Source organism: Bemisia tabaci, chromosome 8 (assembly GCF_918797505.1).
Source record: "Bemisia tabaci chromosome 8, PGI_BMITA_v3".
In the NCBI taxonomy this organism is placed as follows: domain Eukaryota; kingdom Metazoa; phylum Arthropoda; class Insecta; order Hemiptera; family Aleyrodidae; genus Bemisia; species Bemisia tabaci.
The window spans coordinates 10007433-10024119 of record NC_092800.1 but is presented as its reverse complement, the minus strand read 5'-3'; the positions used below and the strand labels follow the sequence as shown (position 1 = coordinate 10024119).

General features: G+C 39.6%; 1 protein-coding gene across 2 annotated transcripts in view; it reads right to left on the bottom strand.

Moving 5' to 3' along the window:
- The window catches only part of dcma (decima), a 331402-nt gene extending 317840 nt beyond the window's left edge, over positions 1-13562 (bottom strand). Inside the window, exons 1-2 of one of the 2 annotated variants that reach the window (XM_072303213.1) lie at positions 13383-13562; positions 12070-12255 (exon numbers count right to left, since the gene is read on the bottom strand). The gene's annotated coding sequence lies outside the window, so the exon portion shown is untranslated. The remainder of the gene's footprint in view (positions 1-12069; positions 12256-13382) is intronic. The other variant, XM_072303212.1, reaches the window with a different exon arrangement.
- Between the last annotated feature and the right edge of the window lie 3125 nt (positions 13563-16687).

Genomic DNA, 16687 nt, shown 5'->3' with positions numbered 1-16687 from the left:
GCTTTTTCTTGCATGTGCATTATGACGTGAGCCCTATTATGCGTGTATTCTTATGGGTCTCAGGGCTCATATCTTAATGCACATAGTTCCGTATGATAGAAATACGTTCATTTCTCGTCAATTTGCGAAGAGAAAAAATTAAAGAATCCGAATTTCATGAATTACTTTAAAATGAGTTCAGCACAAATTATGACTCTAGCAGCCTTTTTTGGTAAACATAAAGTTGTAATGGATTGATTAGTAAACATTCAGAAGAGTAAACATCCAGTAAATGTTAATTTCTCGCTAATAGGTTAATTCTGAAAATATTCGATGCGCTTAGCGTGATCTTTGTTAACTTTGTTTGAAATGTTTTCTGATATGATGCTTCTCTAATCGCGGTGCTCAAACTCTAACCCAGTCTAAGGTGCCGATCTCGAAGTAATTTCTCAAAACATGTGATGTAAAATTCCAAAACGTTTGTTACTTTATGTCTCCTTCGCTACATTCGCCTTCAACTGACAAGATATGCAAAATTGACCACTCGAGGGTCATACTAGGATTGTTAAATTTTTTTGCGAATAACAAACGACGGAGGTTTGGCAGCTTGCGCCGTGCGTTGACTCCTTCGCAGTCTATAACTAGCTCGTTGGCGGTGTCCACAGGGAAAGCATTGTTTATTTTTCCTCTCTAATTTTGTGTGAAATTCTTTCCATGATATCTGAGTTGGAGATTGCGGCGTGACTGACGGAGTTATGGCCCTCCCGCAGAAAGTTTTCCATTCCCCCGTCCGGCCCTCCCACTCGTTTGATAGCTGTGCATTTAAATTCCGATCTAATATCCTATTCTGCCGTGCTAAAGAAAAACGACGTTTGAACATCTTGGGCATTTCTTGGTTATGGTGTCTCGGAATCTTTGCTAACGTTTCATCATTAAAGCAAATGTATGAAATTCGTTGAAATTTTACTGAATCGTCGTTATTATTTTACGATGCTAGAAGCGAAAAATTTCAGAAAATGTATCCACTAGTTTCCTCTCTACAATATAAATTATCATTGGAGATTCTGAAACACCGCAATCAAAAAATGCCCCTTCTGCACCTTACGCCTCAATTGTTCTTTGATTTTTTTATGAATTTTCTTTTTAATTATATTTACAGAAGATTTAAAGGAAATTCTTTGACTAATTTTATTTTAAAATATCGAATATAATCAGAAATATTTAAATTTTCACCCCTCCCAAAAAAAAACTCCAGCTGTAAAAATCATACTTGCGGGCTGTGTAGACAAACCATCCGTTCCAAAAGGCCGAAATTTCCGGTGCAGCAGCCGTTGCTGTGGCTGCTAAACCCGGAGCAGTCAATGCTACGACTCCTACATCCGGAACTTTCAACGTCTGAGCCCGGAACGAGCGGAATACCTGTGTAGCCCGTAGTGACGACTTCCATAGCCGCAGCTTTTTTCAGTGTTTTAATGCACTGAAAAAAAGTTACGGGCTCTATACACATGCCGTCTGTTCCGGGCTCAGAGGCCGAAAGTTCCGGGTGCTGGAGCCGTAGCCTCGATTGATGCTCCGGGTGCTGCACCCGGAACTTTCGACCTCTGAGCCCGGAACAGACGGTATATTTGTATAGCCCGTAATGACGACTTCCACAGCCGCAGCATTTTTTCAGTATCGTAATGGCGCTACGCATTCTCATCCTCGAGTCAGGTTAAAAATACCTCATTTATTTGTCCGCTCGACAACATTGTTTACGTTCCTCTAAGGATGGCAGTTTCCGGAAATCATCGACTTTGACGTCACCACACCGCCGCCGAAGTGCTGGGAGTCCGACAGGCCTAAAATGTCGAATTGCAGGCAATATCATCCCGCCGACGATTCAATATTTGTGGTCCTCCCGCGGCGAGGGGAGGGGGCGGAGGGAGATCGATTGGGGTCGCGGGGGGATTTCGCCGCAGGGCCGTCCCTTTTCTCGCGTCTCGTGACAGTGATGCAGCGTAGCCGATTATCCCCGATTTTTATCGCACCGAAAGGAAATAAGTATTTGAGCGTGGACAGGAAAAGGGACTTCGTGCGGTTCACAGAGGCTACATTTTTGTGACCATCCATTTTTTTTTTTTTTTTTCTTTTGCCCAGATGCGCGAAATTCCGAAATTGTTGTAATTTCATGCATCTAGGCTTAAAAGAAATGGTTTATATAGTCATATTTAATACATGCAATTATGCAGAAATTCAAGAAACTAAATTTTCAGTAGAGTAATTTAAGTTCTGACACTGTTTTTTTAATTAATTTGAATTTTCTTTGCCGAGGAAGTATAATTTTCCTTGATCGGTTATTTCAGTTGCTCTTTTTTGAATAGTTTCCATGATCCTTCTTCAATTGATTCGAATATCGATATCCAAAGTGTGAAATTGCGCATCACTCTTTGCAACATTATGAAGACTTTCTGTCATACTTCGTTGTTGTTGTTGTTTTGAACATTCTTGAAAACTGCTTTGATTTTCCTTCTCTGTCAGTAGAAAATTCTGTCTAAATTTCAAGCTGTAAAATTTGCCTGTTTCTCTTCGTAAAACTTAAATAGCAGCAGAAATTGTGAAACACTGTAATAAAGATCCGTGATCTTACACTTCGGCCCGCGATATTCTTTTTCAAGTACCTATTTGTATAATGATACCTGGTAGAGAAGCGGATTTTTCAAACTTCCCTTTGTAGTTTTATGTATCTTTTCTCTGAAAAACATTCAACTAAGGAAAAAATATGGACTTTACGAGGTTTGAAATGTATTTCTGGACTGAAACCTCCAATCTATGCTTCAATTTCATGACATGAAATGCTGTAGAAAGACGTGTAAATTCAAAGATTCTTGAATTGATTTTAAGTAAGAACAAAAATCTACTCTCCGCATCTCATAACTTCCTCGGTGCCTTTAAGAAAAATCAATCGCGCAAGCCTCTGGTCGAGATTTAGCGAGCATGACAAGTGGCAACAGCGCCAAAAATATTCTCCCAAAACGCGCGTTTCAGTGTTGAATTTGTTGTCCCTTGTAGTTAAACAAAAGGAAAATAAGAGGGGAAAAAAGGCTCTGTTGCAAAATCGGATGACCGGGCAAATCATTCAGCTTTCCAATTTCAGATGAATCACGAAGAGCCGAGGCAAATATCAAGTTCTTGAAAATTTAGTCGTGGGTTGAGTGAGCGTATTTAAGTGCACGCATGACTAGTTGTTTGCTGAAAATGAGAATATTCAACGATAAGCAGTTGTCTTACTTTTTGACCTTGTCGTAAGTTCCTAAGTTATCCTCTTCTATGTGGTGCCGGGTCTCAGCTGCACATCAGACTTAAGCTCATCAATATTTTATCGAATGGTATCGTTTCTTGCTTTTATCAATACATTCCTGATCCGTCGCTTAGCGACATATCACGTCAATGAAAATCAGGCAAAGCCATAATGTATCAAAAGTCTTCAGGCCAATGCTGTCTTAGTATTGTAGTGGTACTGGTAGCACTTTTTGTTGTAGTACTAAAAACACAAGAAAACGCGTAATCAAGGCTAAAAGACAATAAACCTAAAGACATAGATGTTTCGGGGTAGTTTCAACCCCTTCCTCAACTAAGAAACAATTTTAAAATGTATTACAAATTTACCACTTTTAGCCTCACTTTTTTAAATCACGAATAGGGGTCTAGAGATTTTGGTTTTTAAGCTTTGTATTATATTTTTGTTCTCTGATTGAGGAGGGGGTTGAAACCACCCTAAAACGTCCCAGACTTGTGTTTATTGTTTTCCAGCCTTCATTATCCGTTTTCTTATGTTATTTAGTTGAATTATTCGGGCTATTTATGTATGTATTATTGTTATCCTCTAGTTGTACTGATACGATCCTTCCATTTTTGTACTCAGGAGCTTCTTAAGTCATATTTATGTGCTTGCTCTACCCGCCGAGAGGCAATACAAAAAACGGACAAAAAAATTAAGTCCTCCCAAAAATTGGTTGGAAGTTCACGATCGATACATGCTTTAGAAGATAATGTATCTACTTATTTCTCCAAATTCTCAATGATTGCATGAGCTCTCTCCTCTTCTCAAGCTAAAGATCGAGGCCTTATATAAACAGAGCCGGATTTAGGGGGTGGCCACATGGGCCGCGGCCCATGGCGGCAAATTTAGGGGGGCCAGCAAATTTTGTAATTTTTTTAAATGTAGCTGTAAAGAAAAATCGGATTCAGAAAAAAAATTACAAACGAGAAAAGGTGACCAAATCTCTCATTTCCTTAGAGTATATCTCTAATTTTGTCGTCTTTCTGTGATAAAATAGACAGCACCTTTAATTAGTCGAGTTAAGACTAAGAGAGGGACACGAACACGCGCGGAATGTGGCCTGGAACGGCGCGCGCGGCGCAAAGAGCAATGATGACGAGAACTTGAAATAAAAAGGAGAAACCCTCAGCGCGGCGCGGCGGTCGGCATGTAACACATAATAGCGCCTACAAGACTGCATGAATACTTCACGCATTGCGTCAAAGACAGTGCGGTCAGCAGCAGGGGGCGTGAAGCGCATAGCGCCTACAAGACTGCATGCATATACTTCACGCATTGCACCTAACGCACAGCGCAGTCGCTGCGCCGGTTCGCGTAGCGCCTACAAGAGTGCAAGAATACTTCACGCATTGCGCCTAATACTGTGCGCGTAGAGCAGCGGTCGGCATGAAACGCATAGCGCATACAAGACTTCAGGAATACTTCAAGCATTGCGCAAAACACAGTGCGGTTAGCGTGGCGCGGCGGCGGAAGTTAAAATTATTAAACCACGTTTATGTACATTATTATGTACACGTATTCTTACATAAGTTTTTCGTTCGTTTCATATAAATAGAAGGCCTTGTCCACACAGAGATAGGTTTACGGAACTCCAAGTTCCGTGAACTTTTGCTAGTAGTGTTGACAGGGCTTTCGCGAAAAATGTGTCCAACACGAGTAAACGCGTCTTATACACCCCTCCCCATCCGGCACGTTCACTTGATGGTTTTTACTGATGCTTTAAAACGAATGAGAAGGGGGCGGCAAAATACAGGCGGCCCATGGGCGGCAAGTAAGTAAATCCGGCCCTGCATATGAAGACACTCCTTGATTATTTTCTCGCTATCTTACAAGCTCTTCTTCACCCAGTGGTGACAAGAAAGTTTGGCACAGGCGAAACTAATCACGGACCAATACGTTAGCTGAATCGATGGATTAGGTTTCACATCACTATAGCCGCACTTACAGATTAGTTCCTCAGTTCAAACCAGTGGCTTGGCGTAATTTGCGATATATCTATTGATCTGCCAATTTATAGAAAAGGAACTATGAACAGGGTGTTCGCGATGTATATCTTAATATTCGATTCTTTACCTTAACTTCAAATGGAGAAATATCGATCATTCGCGCTTCACCCCTGGTACAACCAATAAAAATACACTACAAACTGTGGCCCGAAATATACGTAATGAGATGGTAAAATAGTGCTAGGTCCATACTGTTTGACAAGAAACTCCAAAAAGTTCCTTCACCAAGAACTTCAAAAAGTTCCTTCACCAAAATCTTCAAAAAGTTCCTTCACCAAAAACTTCAAAAAGCGGAAAAAGCAAGGCCAAAGCTTTTTCCGCATAACAGTGTGGACCCAGCACTGTTTTACCACCTTGTTCCCCGGTTGATGTGCCCCTAATCGACACCCCCCCTTCCCGTTCCTTCAAATTGTGTAGAATGTCCTCACAAAATTGTATCGCCTGACGAGCCAACCCTAACAATACAAACCAGCTCAGTGGCGTGGCGCGCTTTGCGAGGTATCGATTGATCTGTCATTTAAACCTATGGTAAAGGATCGATAGACAGGGTGTTCGCAGCAAACAACTTAATAATCGATTCTTTACCATAGGCTTAAATGACATAACAATCGATTTATCGCAATTCACGCCACGCCACTGAACCAGCTCCGGCTCCCAGTGAGACTGGTATTGCAGAGGTGGCGTTTCCCAGTGGCGTGGCGTGAATTGCGACGCATCGATTGTTATGCCATTTAAACCTACGGTAAAGAATCGATTATTAAGGTGTTCGCTGCGAACACCCTATTTATCGATCCTTTTCCATAGGTTTAAACGGCATAACAATCGATATATCGCAATTCGCGCCACGCCACCGGCGCGGCGCGGCGTTTCCTTCCCGAAAAGTTCCGCATCAAAGTTCGCCGTGGGAGGTTCGGTTAGCGGGAGCAACTTTTTTACCTCATTTTTTCTCCTGCGTGGAGGAGGCTGGACAAACTTTCGGGGTTATCGAAAGTTCTTGGATTGAGAGGAGTTGGGAGGGAAGGGGGGGGGGGGGCTTGGAACCAGGTGTTGAACGAGAGTGGACGGTGAGGGATGTTTGCACGACATACTGCGAAGCCAGACTGCGTCGACAATTTTCTGTATTCCACGCTCGCTTGATCCAAGGTTCGCGAATGTGAAATGTGTGGGAAACTTCAAGGGTGCTCTCCCAAATAAATGGCCGCTCATACTGCCGTGCTAAGGAGATACGAAAGAACCTTCGTCAGTCGCCATTTACTTCGATTGAATACGAAATTTCCAGGAAAACTCGTGGATATTTTCCGTGCAATTTCTCGAAGAATTTTCTTTCTATAGACTTAAATTATCCGAAAATTTTAAGAGGAAATATTCATGACGTTCCTCAAAAATATGCATTTAATTGGAGGAAATTTGGCTACTCTCAAATGGACTGAGTTAAGCAGAAAGGAACCAACCCACATTTTGGAAAAAATTGAGTTATGAGTGGTTTTGAACTCAGCCACTGCTCTACTAGCTATCTATCGCCAAAAATTCAAAGTTTTTGTTGGAGCGAATTTTGCAGAAATTGAACTTGAAGTCTATCTTTTACATTGAGTCTTATGCAGGAGCCAAACTTTAAACCTCTTTTTCTCGGTTCGATCCTGATGTGGCTTGGTTCCTTTCTGTTTAACTCCGTCCAAATGTTTATCTGGCGTTTTTTCTTAACATGGCAGTATAGTCGTTCCTTAAGCAGCTTATTTCCCCGCATTAAGTTCTGCTTTTTCCCTCCTAAACTATGGGCTGCGGCTGCGGCTAGTACCACGTGAAAAAAATAAGCTGCGGTGCTCACTTTTTCCTCTCACAATGTGAGGTTCATTGGTGACATGAGGTTAATTCTACTTATAATTGTTCACTGTTCAGCTGGAACAGCATTTTTCTCAAATCACATAGATCCTTCGTTCTTAATACCCTTAATTTATGAATTGTGCCGTCAGCAGGGTAGGGGGAGGGGCTTTTGGAGAGGGCAAGACAATAAAATATACGCCAGCAGAAGCTCCGAAAAACCCCGACCCAGAGTATAGCTTTACTTTTATTTTTGTGCAAGCCACACCATTGATTTGCATAATCCTTTGTTAACTTTGTGGGGCTTGTATTAGATATTTTACCTATGACTGTTATGCTAAAGCATAGTCACTGAATAATATCCAAAACTTTTTGCGCAGTTTTTGCTCCAATGTTATTCAGGAAATTTGAAACACAAAGTACTTACGTTTCAAAGACGAATTAATAAAAATTTATGCGATTTCGTTTTGATTCAAGCAAAAATCGGATCGAATCAAGAGTATTTTTTCTTGTCAATGTTTTCAAGAGTCTGGACTCTAGATCCAATGTGTTTTTTTTTCAGTGAAAAAAATAAAAAATATAATTAAAATCAAAGTTTTTGAAACACTACAATAATGCATGTTTCGACTTCAGCCATCGGTAATTAAAAAACCTAAAATAAAGCCGCTTCGAGTGATCTAGAAGACGTGATCTAAATCACGAAAAAAGGTAAACTCTCCCAGGCGTGGAGGAGGGGGTAGCTTCCCCCAATTCACACCCCCAGCGCTATCACCGCGTGAGCTCCGCGCAGTCCGGCTTCGGCGAGGTTCGGCAGGTAATCTATCGCTCCCGGCGCCGCGCCGCACGGTGGAAGGAGTCGCTCGATGAGGTCGGTCTTGTTGTTTTTTTTTTTTTTTTTCATAAAACTGCAAATTTTGATGTTTATTTGGGCACATTGTAAATTTGAAGGGGTGCTTTCGAAAGGAAATTTTACACAGAGAGAGAAAAAAAAAGTCCTCTTAAAACCACTTTTTAAGTTTCCGAGTAGAAGTGATCGCGATAAGTTACGATTTGATCGGACAATATCGAGATTTTATCGACGTCGATTTATTGCAATCTTATCGGATGAAAAATTGCAATAAATTGCAATTTCAAAGCATAAATTTACAATAAAACCGCGATTTTATCAACCGCGATTTATCGAAATATTATCGGACAAAAAATCGTGATAAATTGAGATAGAATTTAAATTTTATCGAACGCGATTCTATAGAGATAAACTTGCGACAAGATCGATGATAATCGATCAGATGCTTAGGAAAAACGCCGTATGAACATTCGATAGTTGCCAAATTTCCCCGGATTATTCGTGTATTTTTTAGGAGAGTTTCTGATATTTTCCTTGAGATATTCAGGTATTTTACATCAAATTGGGAACAAAATCGTCTGGAAAGTTGAAGCACATTTGAAAAATGTCCAGTAAATTCGGTTTTTATAGAGGGGAATCTGGTGGCTTTGCCTTGGCACTGCAGTGTTGATGATCTCGGCAATTTTATCGGCAAAAATCGTAAAAGAGTCGCCTTTCAATTTCAAAATATTGCGATTTTTCCGTGAAATTTCCCCATATCATGTATTCTTTAGGAAAGTTACTCATTTTTTTCCTTGAAATTTTCAGGTATCAAAAACGTCTGAAAAAGTTGAAGCGAAACATCCAAAAATGTCCAATATATTCGGTTTTCATCGAGGGAAACTGGCAAAAAACTGGCCCTGGCAAGGCGGTGTTGATCGTCCTAGCAATTTTATCGCCAAAAATTTTAAAAAAGTCGAAACTTGATTTCAAAATATCACGATTTTCCCGTTGAAAAATGCTATTTGGGTTCGTACTAACGAAGATGTAACTTTTAAAGTTCCAAAAATATGTCCGATTTTTCCGATCGGTTCATCCTATTGTGCGCCGCTCGGCTCCGTTCCGGTTCGGGAGGAAATTCAATTATTCTTCCGCAATTGAAACGTTCAAATCCGCAGAATCAACTTCACCCCCGCGAGGGCGCGAGGGCATCTCGGTTCTGCTCTGCCGACTTGTGCCGGGCACCCCCCCCCCCCTCCACCTTCGATCCCTCACCTGCCCCGATCATAAATTTCTCCCCTCACTACACGGGGAGGATTACACCCTTGTTCTTACACCCCCCCCCCTTGTGTGCACCTCTGCCGATACACGTGAAAGCCTTCGTTAGGCTTTGAGCACTTTTACTTCCTGCCGCTTTCCGGATCGAAATTTGTAATTAGGGCCCCGAACGTGGGCGGATCCGAGAATTTTTTGTGGGGTGGGAAGTAGAATGGGACCTCATCGAGGAGGTTCTGAGGGCACAAAAAGACACCCCATCAGGATTGGGGGAGAGGAGGGGGGTCTGAATTTATCGCTATGCACTGGAAAAAAAACACATTGGATCTAGAATCCAGACTCTTGAAAACATTGACAAGAAAAACTGCTCTTGATTCAATCGGATTTTTGCTTTCGGATTGAGCCAAGAGTACTTTTTCTTGTCGACGTTTTTAAGAGTCTGGACTCTAGATCCAATGTGTTTTTTTCCAGTATATTTGTCATATTAAGAATAAAAAGGAAACCTTGACGCTATACATTTTTTTTTAAAAAAAAGGGGTATATTTATCACTGTTTATTTTTTTGTTCGTTGAAAAAAATATATCTATAAGTAATAAATTCCGCATGGTATGAACCCTTGTTGAAATGAACGGAATCGATGCCTATCTTTTCAATCTAAATGAAAAAAAAAAAAAAAAAAAATTATTTGGGGAAACAATAAAAAATGCACGAAGCCCTGGAAACAATTTCCCAAACGGACTTTTTATTTTTCCAAGTTGTCCCCTTATTGAAATAATTATTCGATTAAGGCAGAAACTTTTTTTCATATTTTACCCCGCCCGACCTCTCTCATCTTTGCGAGGCACATGCCGAGCACTTGTATTCCCTCTTGAAATGGTATCAGACTGAAGCCAAGCGGGCTGCTTATTGAAATCGATCTACAAAGCTATAGACAAAAAAGACGAAAGGAAAATGAGGCAATCCAATAGGTTGAAACGGGTGGTTCTTATAGACTGAGCTGGAGCTTGCACAATGCACATGCTGCACTAACTATAGGGTCTCTCGTGGGTCGCGGTCGCCGTTAGTTAGTCTATTACTTACCTGCTTCGTCTATTGCAACCGCCAGCTCCACCTACAGGATTCCTTCATTTCCCCCTTTTCTTCTTTTTCATAATCGCTCTGTATATCAAAATCATGAATCAGCCCTCTGTTCTATCATCTCCGGTAGACTTAAATCTACTTGCTAAAATTAAAATAGAGAATTTGCAGGTACCTGAAATTTGATGAATTTCGTACCTACTTAGGTGGAAACCACTAGGTGAACTGAACACGAGGATACCCTTGATTCATGAATTGAACAATTATTGGAGAAGATATGACAAATTGATTTAATCTGCTAAAATTTATATGTGTTTAAATGGGCAATTCCGGCAGATGACGTCACTGGGCGGTGCATTTTCTCACATTCAAATCTATTTTTATACTATTTCCCATATCAGAAAAAAATTGTAAAAAATACTGTGAAATCTGCTCCTTAAAGCACTTTCAGATGAATCAATAAAAATTTTGCATGCAAATTCTCCATTCCAAAATGTCTCATCGGAAAAGAAAACGTCACTCAGCCCGTGAAATAAATATCCTAAATCCTTAAAAACAGTGTTCAATGTTTCGTTTCGTCGAGAGGAAATGTCAAGAATATGTAGCCGCAAAGAGAGTACACCCTAAAGTCCTGTTGAAGAACATGTCCGCCTAATCTTGACGATTACGATCTCACACTTGAACTGTAATGATCAGCGCACGCTTGCAAAGACGGTATACGGAGGTAAAAGTTTTTTATATACGAACCGAAAAGTTCAAGATGCTTTTTTCGGGTCAGAAAATTAAACCCTCAGCAGAGCGAACCGATCCTTTCAGTTTAGTGAGCCGAAATCTAAGTTCACCCAACCGAGAAAATTCGGTCGATAAGGAACATGTTCCATCTGAACGAGTTTTTCGGTTCGTAAAAGCGTAAAACCACATATTTGATTCGAAGAACAGAAAATTCCGGTTCACTTAACTGAAATGCAGTTCTAACAGCTAAAGCGGTCGGTTTGCTCGACCGCGGAACCCTCTTTAAACTATTTTGATTGTTTAACCGAGGATTTTTTTCGCTAACAAAAAGTACATGTTGGGCTTTAAATGGGCGCATAAATTGTCTACGACTATCCTATTTTCATGGAGAAAATGATATTGCTGATTCAACAATCTCGTAGTTAAAAAGTGTCCGACATGTTTCACTGTAGATTTTATTATAAAAAAAGCTACTAGCTTTCCATTATTGTAAGATGCACTGTTGAAACAAGTCGGACATATTTTTTTAACAAGTTAATTGTTAAATCAGCAATCCATTTTTTCCAGAGTTTCTCGTCTTTAAAATAAAGTAAAATGCTCTCAGGAAATACAGAAAAAAATTAAACTTGTCTGCGAACCACAACATGAAATTGTATAATTGCGAGTAATGCATGAAATATTTTCAGACGACACGAATCTCTTCCAAATTTTTTTGTGTTTTTTTGTGTTTTTTTGTGTTTTTTTTTTTTGTGCCAACATAACTATGTTGTTTAGCAAATCGTTTCTACAGAGTTAGGAGTTCCCTTTGAGCTTTTAAGATCATTTAGTGGGACACATACACACACCAAAAACTTATATGATTAAATAATTAATAAAAAAAAACAAATAATTCCCTTCCGGATTATTTAAGGGCGCAAATTTGTGAGGCAATGGAGGTCTCATTCTCTCCACAGGTGCTACCAAAATTGCATGAACTAATTGGGTATTTCCGATTTACTAAATGGAGACTATGAAAAGTAATTTATTTATTCACATACCTGAATTTCCATCCAAGCTGATAAATGCGACGTTTGGTGAGTGAAGAGGTTGAGTTTCTTCTAACAATCCAAAGTTACGGCGAAACATGACGAAGCTCATATTTAGAGAAAGAGAATTGTCTATAATTCGGAAACGCTGACGGTTCGTTTTATGTTTAGACGCCAATGTTTCTGAAAATGGAAAAACTTTTTAAAAATGAGGGAAAAATAAAATACAAACAGAAATTATAAAGACAATTCAACAATTGTGTCGATTTGTGAGCAAGGAAGAGGGAATGCACTAGAATTTTGTCGAATTCCTAAAACTTGCGCACTTTTTAGCCGTGACCCTCTTTACTTGCAGAACATGTATTCAAGTTTTACCCGAGAAAGGCAACTCAAGTTAAGGGTAAAATGATTCTCTTACTTACCTACTTAGAAACTTATTGAAGAGAAGATAATGTTTATTTTTTAAGATTTTGTTGATAAAATATTTGTTTTTTTATCGGATTGTATTTTCAACCTTCAGATCAAATATATGTATACATAGTAATCATCTCTATTGAATTAACACCCAACAAGAGATCTCCTAATACAAATTTTAACAGTTTTTGTGGGTCCCACACGTAAAATTGTCTTTTATAGCTTGAGTAAAATTTATGCGTGTAAGTCTCGAAAAAACTAACATTTTTTTAAAAAAATTTCAGTGTTAAAAATTACGATGAGTTTTTTCAAGAGCGATGTTAACACCTTCTCCACTTAAATTTTATCTCTCGTGTTTTTTTACTTGGATTAACGTCCAATGTGGAGTCCCTAACCCCAAAACCAGTTTTGCTAAAGCTTTTTTTAGCACGGGTTTCAAACAATAATTTCACTGGTAACAATTACAGTAGGTGTTTTAAGATTCGCTTAACATTCTTTTTTATTTATTTAATTTCACCCCTTATGGTAATTATAATTGGCTTATTTCAGCATAGGTGCATTTTTTCCAGCGGATCTTTTAAGAGTCACTTAACATTTTTTTTTTTTTTTTTTTTTTTTTTTTTTTTTTAAAAAAAATTAAATTTCACCTCTTACTGTAATTATGATTTCCTTTTTCTAGTAAAAGTGGGTTTTTTTGTGGATCTTTTAAGAGTCACCTAACTTTCTTTTTGAAAATTAAATTTCACCTCTTACTGTAATTTTAATTGCCTTTTTCTGGTAAAAGTTTTTTTTTTCTCCAGTCGTTGCCGATAAGGATAAAAAGGATAAATAAATACAAAAAAAAATCGAAAAAATACAATTTTTTTTCTGCCGTTTTTAAGGTGCAATAGGTTTCAATCTACGTGTTTTACCCGAAAATTCAGCTTGAAATCGAGTCCAATCTCTCGATTGGATCCGCGAGAACCAGCGACAAATCCGCGGGGAGTCCCGTCGCGATCTCGTCACGTGGTGGCCATGTGTGGCGGGAGCGTCGGAGCGCACGGGGTAGTCGAGCGACGCGGCGAGACACGGCTAGACTGAAACCACTGACGTCCGTCCGTTTCAGCGCTCCCCGTTTCAGCCCACCCCCCACCCCCCTCCGGCGTGATTAGCCGGCGAGGGGCGAGGGGGAAGAGTTGCGCTGGAACCGAACGGAACGTCGCTGGTGCTCCGCGGAATGCTGCCGGGGAGCTGGAAGACGATTCCCACGGTTCAACAAGAAAAATGGTGAAATTCATTTGTACAGATTTTGCTTACTCAAGTAGCATGGGGTTCTATTTTCTGTCTACCACTAATTTAGAAATTTTCAATTTTCTAGACAGAAAAATAAAATAGAAAGAAAATGGAAATAAAATAGACGTATAAAATAGAAGTAAGACAATTATTGAAAAACTTTTATTTTCTGTCTATGTTCCGGACACTAAATACGAGGGAAACAGACAATTTTCTTGTCTACATTCTGTGTTTTTTATACCTGTGTTCTGAATTTTAAATTTCTGAGAAATAGATAAAGAAAACATCCAATTTTTCTCTATTCTCCATCAGGTTTTTGGATATTTTTTCTTACGGAAATTGCCCTGTCAATTTTTCAGATGGAAAACAGATTCATTTTGTAGACAGGAAATAGACCTATTCTCTTTGGTAAATACTACACTATTTCTCAATTTAAAGTGACACTCACTTTAAATTTCTTGTCTACTTTCCACAATGCTAGCCACTTTTTCTTCATTTTCTAAATTTTTTTCATAGAATATTTTCATTTTGCTACATAACTTGGGTTCTGATAATCCGATCTACCTTCGAGAAAAAAATTCGTGAGAATTGGTCCAGTACTTAGATCTCCAATGCGGGTTGATTGTTGAAATTGCCAGACAAAACGATGGACAAAGAGGACGTAGGGAGTATGGAACGATTCTATTGGTTGAAATGGTTGATTCCTATAGACTAAGGGAGAAAATGATCGACTAACTATAGGATCTCTCGTGGGTTGCCGTGATTGCAACTCTCTCAATTTTTAAAAGCTCTGAAGTGCGAGTTTTGAAAAATTCCGCCAAGATAATATGTGGACGTAAAAACATCCAATTATCCTACATGAGCATAGGATCTCATAAAATGGCATTGCCATGTCCCCTAATAGTTCCGATGCAATTGAAAAGTGTGAGGAAAGACAGGGTAAACCACTGCTAAAACTCAAGTTTTATTTTTTCCTATTTTACCAATCAATGATTACGGAGGAAAGTTGCAGTCTTTTAAACTATACGTATATATCATGAACGTATTTTTAATTTGCGGAAAGCACACGCTGCTACTCTGCTGTTCCGGTTTTCAACTGATGCAACTATTCGGCCTCTGAGGCCTCGATGAGAAGTATCTTTTCTTAGTGAAGGCGTTTCGAATGCGCCGTCGCTCCTCATCAAATAGTCATCTGAGGCAATCGCATTTATTTACGCGGCTTCACTGTTGATTGGGTTTTCTTATATGATGCAACTATTCGACCTCTGAAGTCACGCTAGGAGGTATCTTTTCTCAATGAAGGCGTTTTAAATGCGCCGTCGCTCCTCATCAAATAGTCATCTGAGGCAATCGCATTTATTTACGCGGCTTCACTGTTGATTGGGTTTTCTTATATGATGCAACTATTCGACCTCTGAAGTCACGCTAGGAGGTATCTTTTCTCAATGAAGGCGTTTTAAATGCGCCGTCGCTCCTCATCAAGTAGTCATCTGAGGCAATCGCATTTACTCACGCGGCGTCGCTGTTGATTGGGTTTTCTTATATGATGCAACTATTCGACCTCTGAAGTCACGCTAGGAAGTATCTTTTCTCAATGAAGGCGTTTCTTATGCGTCGTTACTCTTCATCAAAGAATTATTTCCAGCAACAGCAACCGCATTACTCACTAATCTGAAATACAAGTAAAAGACCATATCTTTATTCTCCTTATTCTTTGACACTACTGAACTGTATTTTTTTTAGAATATCTCTATGTGCAATATGAGTAAATTTCTTAAGTGAGACACATCAACAGGACTAGACTTCATCGAACTGTTGGGCCTTCTTATGAATCTCAGAAAAAACTACGAATTTGGAGTTCAGAGGCGATTGATTTTATATTACGTCAAAACATCTTGAATAATTGCTCTAGGTTGAATATTTGTCAAACCAAGATAATTTAGGATTGGGAAACACTAAAAACAAGACCTAACATCTTATCTTGACATCATCTTGAAAAGGATGGGTATAGTTGATTGGAGCACCCATAATCAGGGCCGGATTTATACCTACTTGCCGCCCATGGACCGCCTGTATTTTGCCGCCCCTTTCTCATTCGTTTCGAAACATCAGTAAAAACCATCATGTGAACGTGTCGGAGGGTGAGGGGTGCATAAGACGAGTTTACTCGTGTTGGGCACATTTTTTGCGAAAGCCCCGTCAGCACTGCTAGCAAAAGTTCACGGAACTTTGCGCGTAAGTTAAGTTCCGTAAATCTATCTCTGTGTGAACAAGGCCTTCCATTTGTAAGAAATGAACGTAAAAATTATGCAAGAACAAACATAAATGTGGTTTAATAATTTTAACGTCCGCCGCCACGTCGCGCTGACCTCACTGTGTTTGGTGCAATGCGTGAAGTATTCCTACGGTCTTGTAGGCGCTATGCGTTTCACGCCGACAGCCGCTGAACGCACTGTGTTTGACGCACTGCGTGAAGTATTCATGCAGTCTTGTAGGTGCTAATATGTGTTACATGCCGACCGCCGCACAGTGGATTGAGTCAATTAGAGAGGTCGGACATGAAATTTTTGACAAAAACTGCAAATGTTGATGTTTATTCCGTCACATTTTAAAGTTCAAGGAGTGATGTTAGAAGAAAATTTTACGAGAAAACCAATGGAACCATTTGCAGAACATCAGATTCTTGTATAAGCGGAGTTATAAGCATTTAAAGTTTCAAAATTTTGTCCGACCTCTCTCATTGACTCGATTCACCGTGCGCCGCGCCGAGGGCTCCTCCTTTTCATCATTACTCTCTGCGCCGCGCCGCTCCATGCCAAATTGCTTGTTTGGTTTCTCTCTGAAGTCGACTAATTAAAGATGCTGTCTCTTATGTAACCGAAAGACGATTTTCTCGTTTGTAATTTTTTTTCTGAATCCGATTTTTTTTATCCCTACAATTTAA